This window comes from Protopterus annectens, chromosome 10.part0 (assembly GCF_019279795.1).
Source record: "Protopterus annectens isolate FY-2018-M chromosome 10.part0, PAN1.0, whole genome shotgun sequence".
Lineage (NCBI taxonomy): Eukaryota > Metazoa > Chordata > Ceratodontiformes > Protopteridae > Protopterus > Protopterus annectens.
In genome coordinates, this window is record NC_056744.1 from 596,171,472 (window position 1) to 596,190,172 (window position 18,701).

The window sequence follows — 18,701 nt, forward strand, 5'->3', positions numbered from 1 at the left end:
GGAGGGGTACACCGACCTGCATGTCCATAGCTGACACACCATATCCGCTGACACATACCATGTGCAGGTATTCCAGGGATAGTGTGCCACTGTGAATATCATTGGGGCCACTATTGTACACATTTATGACCCTGTTCACCCCTGACACATGCAGTGGTGGGCAGCCAATCACATATCTGGTGGTTACTGGTGTAGGTGATTTGGAGTGTGGTATGGTACTCCGGCTTTGACACTGGTGTTCACTCCATGCCTTTGTCACCAGGCACCTGTTGCAATACATCTGTACACATGTGCCTCACTCAGAATTTATATACATCTCTCTCTCTCTATATATATATATAGATATATCTATGTGTATATATATATATATATATATATATATATATATATATATATATATATATATGTCTGTATACATATACACATATATATATTGATGTACATATATTGCTATAGATGTGGAGGAGGGACACACAGAGGGGGTGTGAGTGACAGAGGGGGTGGGACAGGCTGTGTTGAAGGTCGTCATATACAGTCATACCTGTAGATAGTCAGATCAGTCTGTCTATGTATATGTATCTACATATATCTATATCTGTATGTGTGCATTACATAGATATGTTTGTACAATATTCTATCTACATCTGTCTATGTATTCCTACATCTCTCTCTCTATGTATGTATACATATATGCATATCATATATATATATATATATATATATATATATATATATATACACATACATATGTTGACATACATACGTATCCATATGTTAGACAGGTATATCAACATGTTTGTCTACCATACTGTATACACACACTAACATACTGCTAAACATACATAACTGTGAAACCTACTTTGTACATGGCACTACAACCTACAATCAACCAACATTGATATGTGCACATAGATGCTCTCACATACAAATGTATGTACAGCCTTCACTGATAGTTGCTTTATGTCCCCTGCCCTTTACACATCTTCATATACATATGGATACAGACCAATGACACATATGGAGGATTCACAGTATGTAGACCTTTGTAGTATTACTTTACATTACCTGTGTTTGTCACAGCTGCTTGTGTTGCTGTCTGGTTCTCTGTCCTGCTGCTCCACTTCCCAGTTGTCAGCCTTCAGGTGGCTGTTGCTTAACAATTTGTTTGTGTCTGCTTAATTGCAATTTTCTCTGTCTCTCTCTCTCTCTCTCTCTCTCTCTCTGTCTCTCACGTCCTCAGGGTGCAATGAAAGTATTGCATGTGTGGACTGGGAGTACAGCATACTTTTGTAGGTATCTGCATATGCCCATGTGATGGCCTATGCACCAATTGTTAGCCATCATTTGCTAATTGCATGCAGTGCAGCCAGTTGTGTACTGATTGCAGTTCTCACTGTGATTTCAGAACAGTGCTATAAAAAGGTATGTGAGATAGGCGTAGCCCTTTCAGATTTTAAGGGCAGGGACCATGCTGTTATGCTGTGGACAATGTTCTGTGAGTGTAAAGGTTGGTATCTCTCTCATATTTCCAGGTGTGTTGTAGATTAACATTCCTCCATTCATTTCTCCAGTTTCCTGTACTAACTGTGTATGTACACTGACACCTACAACTACTACTACTGTTAATGTGTGTGTGCTTTCCTTTCACTTTTGCTTGCACTTTGTTGCTAAGGCTTCAATAGTTGCCCTTTACAGTCACTACTTGTATGCCTGCTAGGTGTCCTGACTGTAATGTGCTGCTGTAGCTTTCCTATTTTCCATGTACATTCACACCTTGGAATGCTTGCTATATCTGCTAGGGTGTTACAGCATGTAGTGTGGTCTGGCCATGTTGTGGGCCTTGACATCTATCAGGGTATTTGAGTATGCTGCTGAGCAGGCCCCAGAGATGTTCAGGTTCATCTGTTATGTGCCTCATGGAATGGTACATATCAGTGGGGTACACCCATTAAAATGTCTGGTATGCTGCAGTTGTGACTGTGGGTTAGCATGAGCCTACACTTTTTCTGCCATGCAAGTGATGAATACTTTCAGGACTCCATAGTTACCATTGCATGTGTTACACCTTTCTGCCTACTGTTTGTACATTTCACATGGAGTCTGTGGGGCATCCCTGTAAGTTATTCATTGTTGCTATGTCTAGGCTCTTAACTATTGAAATATGGTGGTGTCAGACCCGTCATGTGTACAGATATTTGCAGGTTGTCCACATTTCTGCCTCATATTTTGGTCAATATCTCATGCACACCTTTTTCTGGCAAATCACTCTGGGCTCAAGTCAGAATATGGTGACAAACATTCAGGTTTCAGACTGCATACCCTTCCAAACATCCCACAAAGTGCAGACCCTGTTACTCTCTGAACTGTCTGCGTTTGTTGTAAAATTATTTGTAATGTGTCCCTGGTTTTGGGCCTTTGCTCCACATATTTTATTACTTGGTCCAGATGTGTTCCTGTAAGAGGTTGTGGGGTATGGGCAGTGATTATCCTGCTGTGAGTATGTGTGTGGCTTGCAAGGTGCTATAGTGACATTATTACCTACTAGCTTCCAACTAGCATGGCTGTTTCTGTTCACACACTACTATTATGGAAATCAACTAGTTTTGATAGTAATTCTAAATGGCATGCTTTGTGTACTACACATCTATATTCCCTTTACATTCATTCCTACTATTACATGATATATTTATTTTAGCACAATGTTCTTGTATAAGAGTCATGGCTTAGTGGTAAGTCATGCAGACTACTGTTTCTAAGGTCCTGGGTTCGGGACTCACAGTGGGATTTTATTTTGCTTTTGAACTGAGTACAGGACCTGTCAATCAAAGTGACTAAGGCACTTTTAAGCAGTTGTATCCGGGTTAGCGCTGGTTTGCGCGGAGCTCACACATGCGCACTAGCGGTTAGCTCCGTGCACACCCGCTTACAACCGCTTAAACGTGCTTACTCTTGCGCACACCCGCACTATTTTCTTTGAAAGAAAAGAAAATGGGGAGACAGGAAAGTGGTGAAAAAGGGGTCACAAAGAGGGTAAGACAGTAGGGAAACAAGCTTGGGATGTGCAGGAGGGATGTAGGTAAGGCCCATAGCTGCCCATTTCTTCATCAGCAACAGCTGTGCATATGTATGTAATTTGGTGTGACATTTGTAACCTTCCACCCCTGAGAGAGGTGTCAGGACAACAATAATACTTGTTGTACAGCCAATTGTAATTGATAGGTTCCATGTCCAGCAGACATGTGTGCGGAATGGGCAGCTATGTATGGGGCGTAATTTTTTTGTGTGTACAGAGTGCCCTTTTTTTTTTTTTTCAGGTGAGAGTGGTATGTCAGGTGAAGGAAGTCGGTACAGCTGGGGAGGTAGGTTGGGTAGGTAAACAGACAAGACAAGACGCATACAGGGGCGGTGTATGACACGTGTGGGGGGGTTACACAATTGACTGGGATGGAGGTTTGGATATCCAGAGCCCATGAGCCCACAGATGGCAACAGTGGAATTGATATCCCCACCCATAGGCAGTTGCCACTGTTCCTTCACTGCCCAGGACGGGGCTGTGCTGGGGGCTGTGTAGGCGGGGCAACAGGCATGCCCGTTAGTTGCGCCACCCATGCCTCGAGCTGGCGTTGGGGCTCGAGAACAGAGTCCCGAATCTCCCTACGCACCACAGTCAGAACGCTACGGAGGGTGAGTGGTGGTTCTCCTCCGGCCACACTTGCAGAGGGGGGGTGAGCCCCATCCCCTGCAGTGCTTCCACCTGCAGGTGGCACAAGGCCACCGGAGGAGGGTCCGGACTTGGCACTAGTGCCAGGTGCACTCGCCAGCTGAGGTGGGAGAGGTGGGTCCGCTGGAACCCGCCTTCCCTGTCATCCCATGTTTTGCATTATGTCATGACAGTTTGGGTTAGTGACATATAATACCATTCACAATTAGTTGTAACAGCATGCATTAGTATTCCCATTAACCAAACACCCAGATATTCACACCATTGAACAGCGTGCATAACACATGCATAATTTGAACAGAAATACACAGTCCAACAACATGCAGGGTTAATTGATGGCAACAGGCCATCAGGTGTGGATGTATGAACAGGGCAGATGCATCAACAGACATGCAAACGTCCAGGGGTGTTAATTGTGATTGCACATACCATTTTCACGTGGAATGGGTTATATGTGGTTATAGGGTGGGGTAAAGAAAGTAATATTAACACCTTTGAATAACAATACATATGCTGTACATTTCTAATAGCTACAGTTATATACACACTACTGTTCTAACTACAGTTTCCTATATGATAACTATTTCAACTTGGTGATAGGACTGTTACTGCAACATCAATATACATTTTATGGTTCTTCATACACATTCATATCTAGCTTTGTTCAGCTACATCATCCTGCTACATTTGCTTTATATAGCTGTAGACAAGTGTGGATGTTTGGTATATCAGACAATCATCCTATCTGCATATTGCAGACTGAGAGCAACATATCCAGATTTTGGGATACACATTCCAGATGTAGCAACACTTTAAACAGATTTTGCTGTTTGGTTTTGAGTCTCACATGCATTTCATTCTGTCTTGACTGCAGTATAATTTATTCAGGAGTTATTACTACTGTATTGCTGGATTCATGACACTTTCTCACACTCTCTCACTTGCTTTCATTTTACTATTTAGGATGGTACTTCTAGGCTTTATTGACATGTTTTACCAGTAGTTATTACAATCCTTTCCAGCAGTCTCACTTCTGTCATGTTTCAGTATTTCCACAGGGATATATTTCACACATGTGATTTCATCATCTTCTGCAGCTATACTTTTCAGCCTGCTGCAGGTTGTGTACTATTTTCTTACAGGTAGGGCATTTTTATTTCAGAATATATGTCAGACAGTTTCATTTTTTGGTTAAACTTACAGGCTGAAACACACTTTTGTAATCAAGCAATACTTGCATACACTTTCACACTGTTACTTGCAGATTTTATTCCTTACTGACTACACTGCAGTCTTTTGCTGACTGTCATACTTTTATATTTCTTTACAGTTACTGGTAGTGGATTACTGACCTGCCTGGTGGCGCAACCGCACCAGCCTATCGCCATAGGCTCTGCGGTTCGCAGAACGGACACCTCCAGCTGTAATATAAATGAAGTAATATTGGAATACACATCTCCATAATATCAGCTAGTTTAATTTCTTACATGCATAATTAAATTTTACTTGCTCAGTAGTTGGGTGTTTGCCGGGCCTCCTGGATCCAAAGGTTCACTTGGTCCTGCTTGCGTCTCTTCAGGTCCGCATGGTGGTGACGGACCTGCTCACCAGTCCTTGGAATCCCTGTGACACTGGTGAGATCATGAGCCAACCGGTCCCACGCCTCGGCCCTGTATGCTCCCCAGAGGACCTGGCCCTGCATGAGTTGGGCCTCATGATTATGGACTAGCAGCCAGACCATGTACCTGGACTCCTCAACACCCCACCTCTGTGCTCGGAAGCAACTACCCTCTCCTACTCCTGTCATTCTGCCTGCAGGTCAGTTCTACAATTGTTAATGCTGTGTATTCCTGCCTATGGAGCTTATATAGTCCGTTTTACCCGCACATATCTGTGATTGGCCATTTTGGAATTGTATCAACTTCAGTAAACCTGCATTGTCATGCTCCAGTTTGTATTCATTCCTATATATTAGCTATTATTGCATTTAAAGGTACTGCTGTCATGGCTTAGTGGTTCTGTACCTTGACTATGGTGTATAGTATCCTGGGTTCGAACCTGGCCACTGCTTTTTATTTTTCATGACTGTCTAGACATGCCGATGGGTGTGTCTGTGTAAAGGCAGTTTTGATACGGCTTGCTCAACGTTGCCCGTCGGTTAGCTTGTTTGCGCGGTGCACAGCTCCGCGCAAACGGGGTACGCTGCTTTAAGCCTCATTTGGCTATTGGCACGCATATTATGCTCAGCTCAGTTAGGGGCACATAGATTTAGCGTGTTGGACCACTGCTCAGCTACGGGCACTCATTTTGCGCCAGTTAAACCACTGCTCATCTACGGGCACATGCACTCACTCTGTTAAACTGTAGCTCAGCTATGAGCACATCTGGCATTTTTTCTTCTTTTGTTACCTCACATGTCTTCAATATAAATGGGCTATTTCATTACATTTTACATAAATTGTGGTTTTATGTGTACATATTTGTCAGGGACTTGTTTCCTGCTTATTTTGAAAAAAAAAAATTGGTGTTGTGGGGGCTCGAACCATGAATGCCTGCTCTTCAGCCAACATCTCTACTGCTACGCTATTGCTTCCTGGCTTATTTTGCATATTTAGTTCTTAGATGCTTTCCCACTGACTATTAACTGTAGCTGCGCTAATGGCACGCCTGCGCAAACGAGCGCACTCACGGTTAAACATCTTTACAATTTAAAAAAAATATATAACATGTTCATTTATATATATTTTATGTTCATAGTCTGTGGGGGCATGTGTTGTGTTGTGTTTATTCACATTTCCGTGGACTCTGTTGTGGGTGTTTACTTTGGGCACTTTTACACTTCTGGGGGCGTGTCCGCTTGCAGGGCTCAGCCTACGGACACTCCCCCTACTGTCTTACACTGACCATGTTAGAACCTATCTGCCCAAGGGCATTTATAAGCCTAGCCCAGAGTTTTGTGGCTTTCGCCACCCCTTTAGTTTGAAGGAAACTATGCCCATTATTTTGCTGTGCCTCTGTCAAGCAGTGACAATGAGGTAATCCCTGGGGTATATCTGCGATCTCCCATCCATTGGTCAAGATTTCTCTTGAACAAGGCCAGCGAGGTGCACTGCCTCACATGTACCTGGATTTTGTTCCACAGCATTGGGAGTCTCTGGGTGATGAATCTGTCTCTCCAGCATGTCCTATTAATAACCGTGTCAAGGTTTAAGTCTCCCGCCCTTGTAGTTCTGAGGGATCTAGATTTTTTGAGGTGAAGCATGTTCATCAAATCTGGGTTTGACATGGCCTTGTATGTCAGGCACAGGTCACCTCTGAGCAAGCGGTAAGCGACTGAATAGAGCTGGAGTTCTTTCAGTCGGGCAGTATAAGACATATTTTTGAGACCCTTTATCCTTTTGGTGAGAACTTTTGGGGCCTTTCCAGCTGCTGCAGGTGTCTGGTCAGATACATTCCGAATGGGGCATTGTACTCAATCATTGGTCTGATGACTGATGAGTACAGGGGGATGATGACCTCCCTTGATCTATATGTGAATCCCTTCATGATCAGGTGGGCAATGTAGAAGGTCTTCCTAACTACTTTAGCAACGTGAGTGTCAAACGAAAGGTTACTGTCAACCTGGGTCCCCAGATCTCTGATAACTTCTTCTGTTCTCAGTGGATTGCCACCTATATGGTAGCTAGGGGTAACCTTGTTTTTCCCGAAGGGTATGACTATGCATTTCTTGGCATTTAACTTTAGGCCATGGCTCTGGCACCAGTTATCTGTTTCTGTGAGACCCTTCTGAAGGATATCTGTGTCAGATATGTTCTCGACTATGGGGCCCAGTTTGCAGTCATCTGCAAACTTTGTCAGCCATAACCCTCCTGTGTTTGCTTGTACTTCAGAAAAGTAGATGCCGAACAAGAGTGGGCCCAGGACTGAGCCCTGTGGGACACCACTTGTGACAGGTTTTGAGTCTGACATGGCGCCAGCAACTCTGACCCTGTGGGTTCTGTCACTTAGCCAGTTTGCAACCCATCTTGTGATGTATGGGTTTACATTTAAGCTGATGAGTTTTTCAATGATACCTTAGTGGGGTATTGTGTCGAAAGCCTTTGCCAGGTCGAGGTAGGCTGTATGGACTGCCTTTCCCTCATCAATGGCCTTGGTGACTGTTTCGAAAAAGTCAACCAAGTTTAAAAGGCATGATCTGCCTTTGACAAAACCAAACTGGGTTGGATCCAAAGTCTGCAAGTTCCCTATGTCTTTATTTATGAGTTCCATTATGATCCTCTCCATAGCTTTGCAGATCAGGCTTGTCAAGCTGATGGGACGGTAATTTCCAGGGTCGGTGGAGGCACCGCCTTTGTGAAGTGGGACCACAGTTGCCGTGCGCCACTCCTTGGGTACGTATCCTGAGGTGAGGCTAAGATTAAACAGCTGTCCTATCTGCGGGTTTAATTCCTCATTGAGTTCGTGGAGCACACAGCCGGGGACACCATCCGGTCCCATGGATGCTGTGTTTTTCACCTTGGAGAGAGCAGTTCTCAACTGGGCGTTAGAGATGTTGGGGGGGCTACAATCCTCTGTTATAGATATCTCTCCTTTTGGGAGTTTGCACTGAACCTGTCAGCCAGTATGTTGGCAATGTCTGTAGGTTCAGTAATTTTCACATCATTTTGAACTAATTCTGAGCATATCTGGGAGTTTCCTCCCAGGTTTCTAACATAGCTAAAGAAGGCCTTATGATTGTCTTTTGAGTCCTTAGCATTTTTTCTCTCAAAATTTGCCTTGGATGATTTTATGAGAGCTCTTAGTTTTTTACTTATAATGATCAAAGGTGTCTTACCTTTTAAGGATTTTGCTCTATCTTGTAGTAGCTTCCTCCTTTTGTTGTAGAGCTTGTTTATGGCTGGGGTCCACCAGACTGAACGCTTGCCTTTGGTACAAAGAGTCTTTGTTTTGTTTGGGATTGCCTGATCCATGCAGTCCTGTAGGTGCTGGTAGAAGGCATTTGTAAGTGATTCAGCGGCTTGAGTAATGTTTTCCGCCGGCTCGGGGGGCCTTAAAGGAGACCACACTAGTCTTTAGAAGTGTGAAGTCGGCTTTTGAGAAGTTCTTCACTGTGGTCTTTTTTATCTTAGGTGGGGGTGGGATGAGGACCTCCAGTGAGATTAGTTTATGATCTGATCTCACCAGTGAGGGGTATACTTCCGGTGTTGAGCATTGTGATCCCATGTTCGTGATGATGAGATCAAGTATGTTTTCACCTCTTGTGGGGATGGTGACTAGTTGTTCCATGGCATTTGAGTTTAAGAACTCCAGAAACCTTTGGGCTAGAGTGTTTGGGCTTGAGTAGTGATCCCAGTCTATATTAGGGTAGTTGAAGTCACCTAGTATGATGGTGTTTGGAGATACATTTATCCCCTCCAGTGTTTTCAGGAAAGCTATGTGAGGTTCCTGAGTTTGAGAGGGTGGCCTGTAACATGCTACAAATTGCAGAGCAGTCTTGCCTATGGTTAATTGCACCTGGATGGTCTCTGATGCATCGTGCGTTGCCACCAACCTTGAGGTGTGGGTGTCCTTGATGAATATGGACACCCCCCTCCTTTCTTAGTGTTGTCCGGATTTTGGGGCCGGAACGCATGATATGAGGTAAAACCTGATAGTGCTGGGGTGCTCTCAGGAGCCTTGAACCAGGTTTCTGTCACAGCACAGACATCAATGTTCTCCATACTGGTAAGGGCCTCGAGTGCGTGCATCTTGAGGTTGAGACTTCTGGCATTGAGCAGCATTACCCTTAGTTTTTTTCCTTTTTTGTGTTCTAGGGTGGTAGGTTTAGAATTTGAGCCTTGCCTAAAAAAGGCACTATGGGGGTGGCAAGAGCCTTTGCCAATATCCGGAAGCCCAGGGGTGACAGGTGCAGGCCGTCCCTTGCAAAGCAGCGTGGCTTGTCCAGCATGTCATCCCAGGCAGACAGACATTGGATCCCCTTTGAATGACACCAGAGTTTAAGCCAATTATTAAAGCTGATCATCTTATCTCTGTATTGTGGCATCATTCTTGGTGAAGGTAGGATACTGCTCAAGGTCAGGGTCATACCTGCCTGGGCTACATAATCAGAGAGCTCCTCAATGTCTCTTTTCATGTAGTCCAAGGAGGTACGTCTCAGGTCGTTTACACCAGTGTGGACAATGACTGAGTCGTACTTGTACCTGCTGTTGAGAGACCTGAGTGCTTGCGTTATGTGGCGGATTCTAGCGCCCGACAGGCAGCTTACTGTGACCTTTTCCTTACTCAATCTGGTGAGCAGGACGTCAGTGTGTCTGACTATGGAGTCACCAATGACGAGTGTGTCTGGCATTGTGTTTGGCCTTAAGGGCTGTGACTGTTTGGCACACTGACTGTGTGGTCTATGTGTTGCATGTGTTGTGTCCTGAGGTGGTAGCTGTTTGGGTGTCTGCTTTGGTGGCCTCTGCTGTTTTGGTAGATTTTTGATCAGAGCCTCCGAGTATGTCTTTGTGTGTTTATGTGTATGATTTGAAGTTGTGATAGTACTATGTGAGACTGGGTATGTGGTGTGTGTGTGGTTACCTTCTCCTCCTGTCTGGTCTTGCCAGTCCTATGTTGAAAGAGCTCAGCCTCCAGTTTGGCTGTATAGTTGCATCTCTCGCATGTATTTGTGTTTTGTGGGAGAAGGAGAGGGTTGTCTGTGTACATGAGGCAATTGTAACATTGCCTCAATATTCCCAGGTTCACCAGCTGAGCAGGAGAGGACACTAGCAACTGATCCCTCGACATGCTAGAAGGAATAGGCAAAAACTTAAAAAAAGACTCCGGGGGATGTGGGTGATCGAGAAAGGGGTTTTAGGCTGGTGGGGTACTATCTATAATAAAAGTGCTATATCAAGGTGAAAAGTACTGTAGGAGCAAGTGCTAGGCTTTACAGATAGAGAGTAGTCTACTTGGGAATCAAGTAGAGATGAACTTTTTAGTTATAGGATACGCTGGTTAGATCAGTAGTACAGTTCAAGAAAGGCTGTTTTAAGGGAAAATTTGAAGAGTGGACTTTAGGTAGCCCGAATAGTTTAACCTTGATTAACCGCCGCTGCTCTTTTGTGCTCCTGTGGCAACTCCGCACTAAAGCGTGCTTTATAGCAGGGGGCTGGAAAAACCAGGAAATGACCCAAAATGGCCAATGAATTACTAGTTGCTGTCTCTAACCACTCCTCTGAGGACAAACAGGCAGCTCAGTACTCCCCACTCTCACTGGTGAGTAAAGAAACTTCCCTCTGGCCACACAAGAAAATGGAGGAACACAGGAACCAAATACAAAGCCCAGGGATCAGCAAATCTGATCACTGGAACAACTAGCTAGGAAAGCAGAAGTATTTTTTTGGTTTTTTTTTAGTTTTTTTTTTGCACATACAGACAGAAAATACAGTAAATGCTTTGTTATTCGACTAAATGCTATCAAAGGCTAGTACACTTGAGTGTATTAGCCTGTTTGTTAACTTTTAAGCAAAACTTTAGCTAAGAAGTGCAATCAACAATTTAAGCACAGAAAAACAGAAAAGACAGGTAATATAACAATAATATAAGCACAAACAGTGGTCGAAATGCACAAAAGGTCGAAAAAAGCAATAAAAAATGCTTAAAAAATACTTAGAATCAAGAAAGTTGCTTTTTCTGCTCTCTGCTGCCTTAGGAACTCTGCAGGGGACAACAAGGAGCTATGCCAAGTTCTCTAATGCCAGAAAAGCCTGCCAAAGCGTGCTTTATAGCAGGGGGCTGGAAAAAACAGGAAATGACCCAAAATGGCCAATGAATTACAAGTTGCTGTCTCTAACCACTCCTCTGAGGACAAACAGGCAGCTCAGTACTCCCCACTCTCACTGGTGAGTAAAGAAACTTCCCTCTGGCCACACAAGAAAATGGAGGAACACAGGAACCAAATACAAAGCCCAGGGATCAGCAAATCTGATCACTGGAACAACTAGCTAGGAAAGTTAGGAAAGCAGAAGTATTTTTTTGTTTTTTTAGTTTTTTTTTTTGCACACACAGACAGAAAATACAGTAAATGCTTTGTTATTCGACTAAATGCTATCAAAGGCTAGTACACTTGAGTGTATTAGCCTGTTTGTTAACTTTTAAGCAAAACTTTAGCTAAGAAGTGCAATCAACAATTTAAGCACAGAAAAACAGAAAAGACAGGTAACATAACAATAATATAAGCACAAACAGTGGTCGAAAAGCACAAAAGATCGAAAAAAGCAATAAAAAATGCTTTAAAAATACTTATAATCAAGAAAGTCGCTTTTTCTGCTCTCTGCTGCCTTAGGAACTCTGCAGGGGACCACGAGGAGCTATGCCAAGTTCTCTGATTCTCTGATGAGCATGCTCTCATGAATATGCAAAGCATGCTGACATCACTCCGTTTAACTGCAGCCTCCGTGTAAGAGTTATAACTCTTACACGGAGGCTTTGTGAATCCTGGGGCATGTCTTTTTATTTTCTTCAATTTAATAAATGTTTATTTTCCAGATTCTTTTGTTGATGGTTCTCAATTTCTTCGTTTAAATATTTTTGTTCTTTAATTTCTTATATTTACCAAAATTTATTGTACGTCAGTATAATTGTCACAAATTTTGACATTCTTTTCACTTAACTATTTCAGTATCTTGAATAAGTTTAGTGAAGCAGCATACACTATTGGATTTATCATACCTAATCATCCATTTTCCTTATCCACATATAAAGCACCCTTTTAAACAGGATTTCATCTTTATCCCCATACAAAAGGAAAAAATATTTCTTGTAACAGTTTTTTCATATCCTCTAGGAATCATTATAACACTAGACAAATATGTTATCTTTCCCAGTAACACTGAATTAATGAGATATACTTTTTTTCTTGTACATTAGTCTGTGTTTTTCATAATCTACAAATATTATTTATTTATGTATTTGACATTTGTTTGCCGGGGTGGTCTGACTGGGTCTATAGAACCTGTTTTCAGCAGAGGCCCAGGGATAAAAGCTCCCCATACAGTACAATACAAATACAGTATAATCTAATACAATACAAATGCCATGAGGAATACCATACAAAAATAAAAGAACATAAAACTGTGTTACAAGATGTACAACATATACTACACATCTAGACAATTCTGTAGAGTTAAAACGTTAGACACAATTATAGTCACTCTCACCAGATACATAGCCTATGAGTAGATAGTGTACAAAAATAGTATGTAGGTAGTGTATTGTATGACAGTGACTGTTGTAGTACATGAAAAAAATAGAATGTTTGTTTCACTTAGGGAAAATAATAGCCAGAAAGTTAGTGATGCAAAAGATAGTGAAAGAGTTAAGAAGAATAGAGTCATTACAGCCTGAACAGTAGCTTAAAGATATGGTATAGAAATGGGAGGAGTTAGGAGAGCCTTAGGATCTTGTGGACTGTGATGGAGTGATATGTGACAGAAGAGGAGGAAGAGGCTAGTGTGGAAGAACTGAGCATTAGGCAGGCTTTATGCAGGAGCAGAGCCATGTATCTTTAAGATGATTTTTAGAGGCTTTGAAATGGATTAGGCCAGGCATAAACCTGGTAGCTAGAGGTAGTGAATTCCATAGTATAGAGACAGAGTATGACTACAGAGAGTGACCTGGTTTTCTTGTGGGTTTTATGATAGCCAAAATATTTTTGTCTTCTGATCATAGGGATTGATTTGGTGTGTAAGGTGTCACTAGATTAGCTAGTGCAGGGCAGGCAGTAGGCTTGAAATTAAGGTTGTGCAAGGTGGATAGCTGAATAAAGGAAAGTTGATTGGGGAGTTCAAGCCCTTTTAGTTTTAGTAGTGGTTTACAGTGGTGTGTGTGATATTTAGATTTTGTGTCAAACTTTATTGTAGCACTGTTCTGTGTTGCTTAGGGTAGAAGTGTGTAAGTTAGTTATGATAGGGTCACCATAAGGAATGGAGGGAAGTAAAAATGCTTTTGCAAGGGTAATTTTGGTTGCTGTAGTAAAGAAATGTTTCTATATAAGAGTCCCAGTTTTTGGTGAGTTATCTTTATATTTTGCTGTATATGGGGGTCAAATGAAAGTTTGTCAATGATAACTCCTAGAAATTTGGTTTCTTGCACTATTTCTATGACAGTGTTGTCAGATGCAAGGATATTGAAATGATCAGTGACAGAGGAGGTGTTTTTGGGGTGCAACAGTACTAATTTAGCCTTCTTTGTATTAAGAAAGAGTCGGGCATTTCTTAGCCAGGATTCAACTGCAGGAGACGACTGTTGAGCTTTTGAAAGTAGTTCTGGTTGAACAGTACAGATTATGGTGGAATCGGCATATTGAATGAGTGTTCCAGGGTGAGAGGCAGTGTGAAGGTTGTTTATGAAAATGTTGAAGAGTAGGGATCTGAGGATGGAGCATTGAGGGACTCCAGTAGGGTTGTGGAGATAGGAGATAGGGTGAGAATTCATTGGACCATTTCACTGCTTGTTTATCATCCTTGAACTACCTCTGAAACCATTTTACTGTGTTATGTGAGAAGCCTAAGTTAGTGTGTTCAATAGTAAGGTGTGAGACACTGTGTCAAAGACCTTGGAGAGATCAAGGAATACTGAGGCTCTACAGCATCCTGCATCTCTGGCCTTGTTCACCGTGTCTGTAAAGGGTAATAGGGCCATAGCTGTGCTGTGGCTGGGTCAGAAGCCATGTTGGGTTTTGATTAAAAGATTGTTTTGCAATAGATCTTGCATTACCTGCTGATTGATACCTGTCTCGAATTTTGGATATGGATGTAGGATGAAAATTGGATGGTTCAAAAGAGTTGCCTCCTTTGTGGATGGGGTGATGTGAGATTGAAATTGTTTCCATATGGTAGGTACTACTGATTTGGATAAATACCTATTTATAAGGATACTGATTGGATAGGTGATTGAGTTGGAAGCCAGTTTGAGACAGTGTGGTGGAAGATTATTAGCTGAGGTGGAGCAGGGTTTTAGATTTTGTAGAAGTTTCTTAGTGGTGTCAGTGGAAATGGGCTGAAATGAGAATGGGGGGTTATATGACATTTTGTTTAGTAGGGGGTTATTAATGACAGGGTTAGAAGTAGTTGATGACATAGGGTTGGTGTCTAAATAAGTTGAAGGGTAGGAGGGTCCAACATTAGGGATGTTAGTAGATCTGATATTGATTTCATGAAGTGCTTGTTAAAGTATTCTGCTATTTGTGATGGAGGGGTATCAGGTGATGGGGTGTTGTCTTCATTCCAGGGTTAAGTAGAAAAGATATGGAGTGCCAAAAGTTTGGGGAGGTTGATTATATGCTGTTGAAGGTGAGAATAGTAGGACTTCTTATCTCTGTTGATTAATTTTGTCACTTTGTGACATAGTGTTGTGAAATTGATGTGAATTTGTTCATTTTTGTTTAGTTTCCAGGTTATCCAGGGTAGGTCCCTTTGCTTCATCAGGCAGTTACATTTCTTATAGAGCCATGGTGCTGAGTTCTTTTTGATTATTTTCATATGAATGGGAGCTAGGGTATTAAGTATGTAAAGGAAGGCATTATTAAAGTATAGTACAGGATCATTAAGGGGTAGTTGTTTAAGAGGTGTCCCCTCTATTTCATGTAGGAGATTGTTGAATTTATGCTGACAAAAATCAGTTGAATTCCTAACTGATTTTACAGTGTGTACTCTTAGTTGTTGGGAATTTGTTCTAAGGGAATAAGCTGGCAGATGATTGCTCAGGAAACTAGACAGTGTACCAGAAGAGGGGTAATTGGAGGGGTGGGATACCAGGATTCAGTCTAGGGTGGATTGGCAAGTAAGATCTTTGCTGTATCTTGTTGAAGTATTGATAAGCTGAGAAAAAACATACAGATTTATACTATTTGTTAGGGAGTTATAAGCTGTGGTTTGCCAATCTATATTTACGTCTCTTCAGATTATTGTTTCATGTTTTATTGTTTGGGATGTCCAGGATAAAATAACACTGATATATCTAGACCAGATGGGATATATATTAATGTTATGCAAATTATTTTTGATGTGCTGAAGTTCAAAAAAGAGATTAGTATCTCTGCATTAGAAAAGATGGATATATTACAGGTGTAGGGTGTGATGTTGAGTATAGAGGGATATAGAAGGGTTAGCCCTCCCCTTTTTTTAGTTCCGTCTCTTCTGGTTATTGCAAAATTTGGAGGTATTATTTCTGAGTCTTTTACATTGGTGTGTAGCCATGTTCGAGGGCTAGTATGTCAGGTTTATTTTGATCAATCCAGGCATGTGGTGGAGCTATTTTATTACATATACTTCTAAGGTTCAGTGTAAGTATGTTTAAATCTTTGGGGTTACTCTTGTGGTTAGGATTAGAGAGTGGGCCTGGGTTAGGATGTATGTCTTCACATTTGAGTAGATGGGTAAAGAGGAATGAGTACCATCAGAAGTGTGTTTTATTCATAGGTGATGGTGTTCGTGTCATTTGTGGTTTCAGAGGCGGTGAGGAAGCAAATTTATGGCTTGAATAATATGGGAGGGTATAGGGGAAAGCTGGGAGGAGATATATGAGAAGCTGTGCTGTTTATTGGGGAGATGGTTGGAGCAGTTTATTGATGTTTATTGGTGTGTGGGGGGTATGCGAGGATATAGTTGTGAGGCTGAGAATTAAGAGTAAAGAAGTTATTTACTTTATTATTAGATTCCATCCTTTCTATTAATCTTCTTTATCAAAATGTATCCCTAAAACAAATAAATCATTCATAGAAAATTGAATACATGCTATTTTTATTTTGTCACCCAATCCTTTACTTTTTCCTTTATTAAATGTCATACCCATTTCTCTTAAACTTTCAGCTAATTGAATAATAACTTCTGCCATCCACTCTTTATTAGTTATGATATCATCATATGAGTAAGACATCCTAACTGGAATTTCAAATTCCATTTGAATTTTATAACTTGCCTTCTTCATTTTATGATTTACCTCTCTAAATACTGTATTTATAACCAAAGCAAATAAAAAACCTTCATAGGAAACCTTTGCCTTATACCATTATTCATATCTATTTCTTTACTTGTCCATCCATTAATAAAAACTATTTTTTACTGTTGTCATAAGCTGTTATAAACACTTGCTTAATCTTATTAATATTGTACATGTCCATTATTTTCTACAAAATGTCATGCTGTATAAAATTAAATGCTTTATTATCACATAGTTTTACATCGTTTTTTCTATTCATATCTATATTTCTCTTACTATAATAATCCCTGATATCCATTTCCTCTTATACTGTATACACTTTCCTCCATAATATATTGCATCTTACTTTCAAATATTTTTTGCATTATTTTCATAAATATCTTATAATCTGCATTATTTAAAATTATTGGTCTCCAATTTTTTATATCTTTTTCCATACAAATTTTAATATTCCACTATGTAATTCCTAGTATTTCAATCCATCATTCAACCATTCATTAAATATGCATATTAAACATTTTTTTCTGCCATCCTTCTAATTTTGTATACATTTCAAACCCGGTACCATCTTGATCTGACACTGATTCTACACTTAACTGTTTAAATACCTTTTCTAAGGTATGTAATGCAATCACTTTACTAAGTATCTCTATTATTTTGCTCAGAAACATTTCAATCTTCCCATTCCTTTGTATCATGTCTCTCTCTTTTTTTGCTAAACATTTCTTCTACATAACTTACAATTTCCATAATTTGTTGCTGACTTTTCTTTTTATTACCTTCTTTGACTTTCATTTCTCTCATTATGCTACTGTCCTCTTTTACTATTTTACTTAAATAAGGGGAAACAACTTCTTTTATCCCTTGTAGAAAATAATATTGTTTATACAATTCTCTAATTGTCTCATAATTTTTCATATAAATCTTTTTCTTTCTAGTAATCTATTATTTTCCAAATTATTTACCACTTCTGTATGTATTTTTCCACAATAAATGTTTCTGTATTTTTTTTGAGAGCAATCTACCATTCCTACCAATTGATGTAAAATACTCTCATATTAATATGATCTTTCCATAATTGCTTAACATCTTTCCTTTTTCATTCTTTTTTTTTTCATTTATTCTTTTTATAGATTTTCCTGTCTTAATATACTCATCATATTTATATCCATATTGACAGATGGTCAAACAAATGTCAAAGTTTCTTCTTCATTCTTAAACCAAAAATTATTGCCATTTTAAAGTGTCTCGCCTATAAGTCCATGCTTTCCTATTCCATATAACTAATTTTCTGCATTTTATTATTTCTATCACCTTTTTTGCATCTTTTCCTCTTTTCTTTTTATTAAGTCACAAATGAAATCTCCTGAACTATTATATCCATGTTAACAAAACACAAGCCAATATTTTCTGAAATAGATTCTCCTTCTCTTTACTACTTACATATGCTTGTATAGTAATAATTCTTTACATTTTTGCCACCTTAAATCTATAATAGTTCTTCCCATTTTTGCTAGTGTAACAACCAAAATATTAATTACCCTTCTATATAAAATTACTATTCTTGAACACTGTTCATTCCTTATATTCCATATTATTTCCCCATCCTCTAATTTTTGTGTCCGTAATCCTTCCTGTGTCAAAATCCTTGTCTCCCAAAATAATTATATCCACATCATATTTGTTGCACCATTCTAGAACTGCTATTCTTCTAATATTAGTTTTCATACTATTAACACTCCTAGAAAGAATCATTAAGTTAATCCTTTCTTTATTTCTTAGTTTAGGAGATGTCATCCTGTACTGATCCAATACAAGAAAGGTTTCATCCATTCCTTTTCTTTTATATTTCTATCTTTAAATTTTATTTTTATATTTTTAACTCTTCTACCAATCAAAGTCTTTCTTCTTACCATTTTCCAACAGATATCTTCTTAGTCACTAACTTCTGATTCTGTTTCCAATTCCTCTCCTTTATCTTTTTCAGCATCTCCCTTTT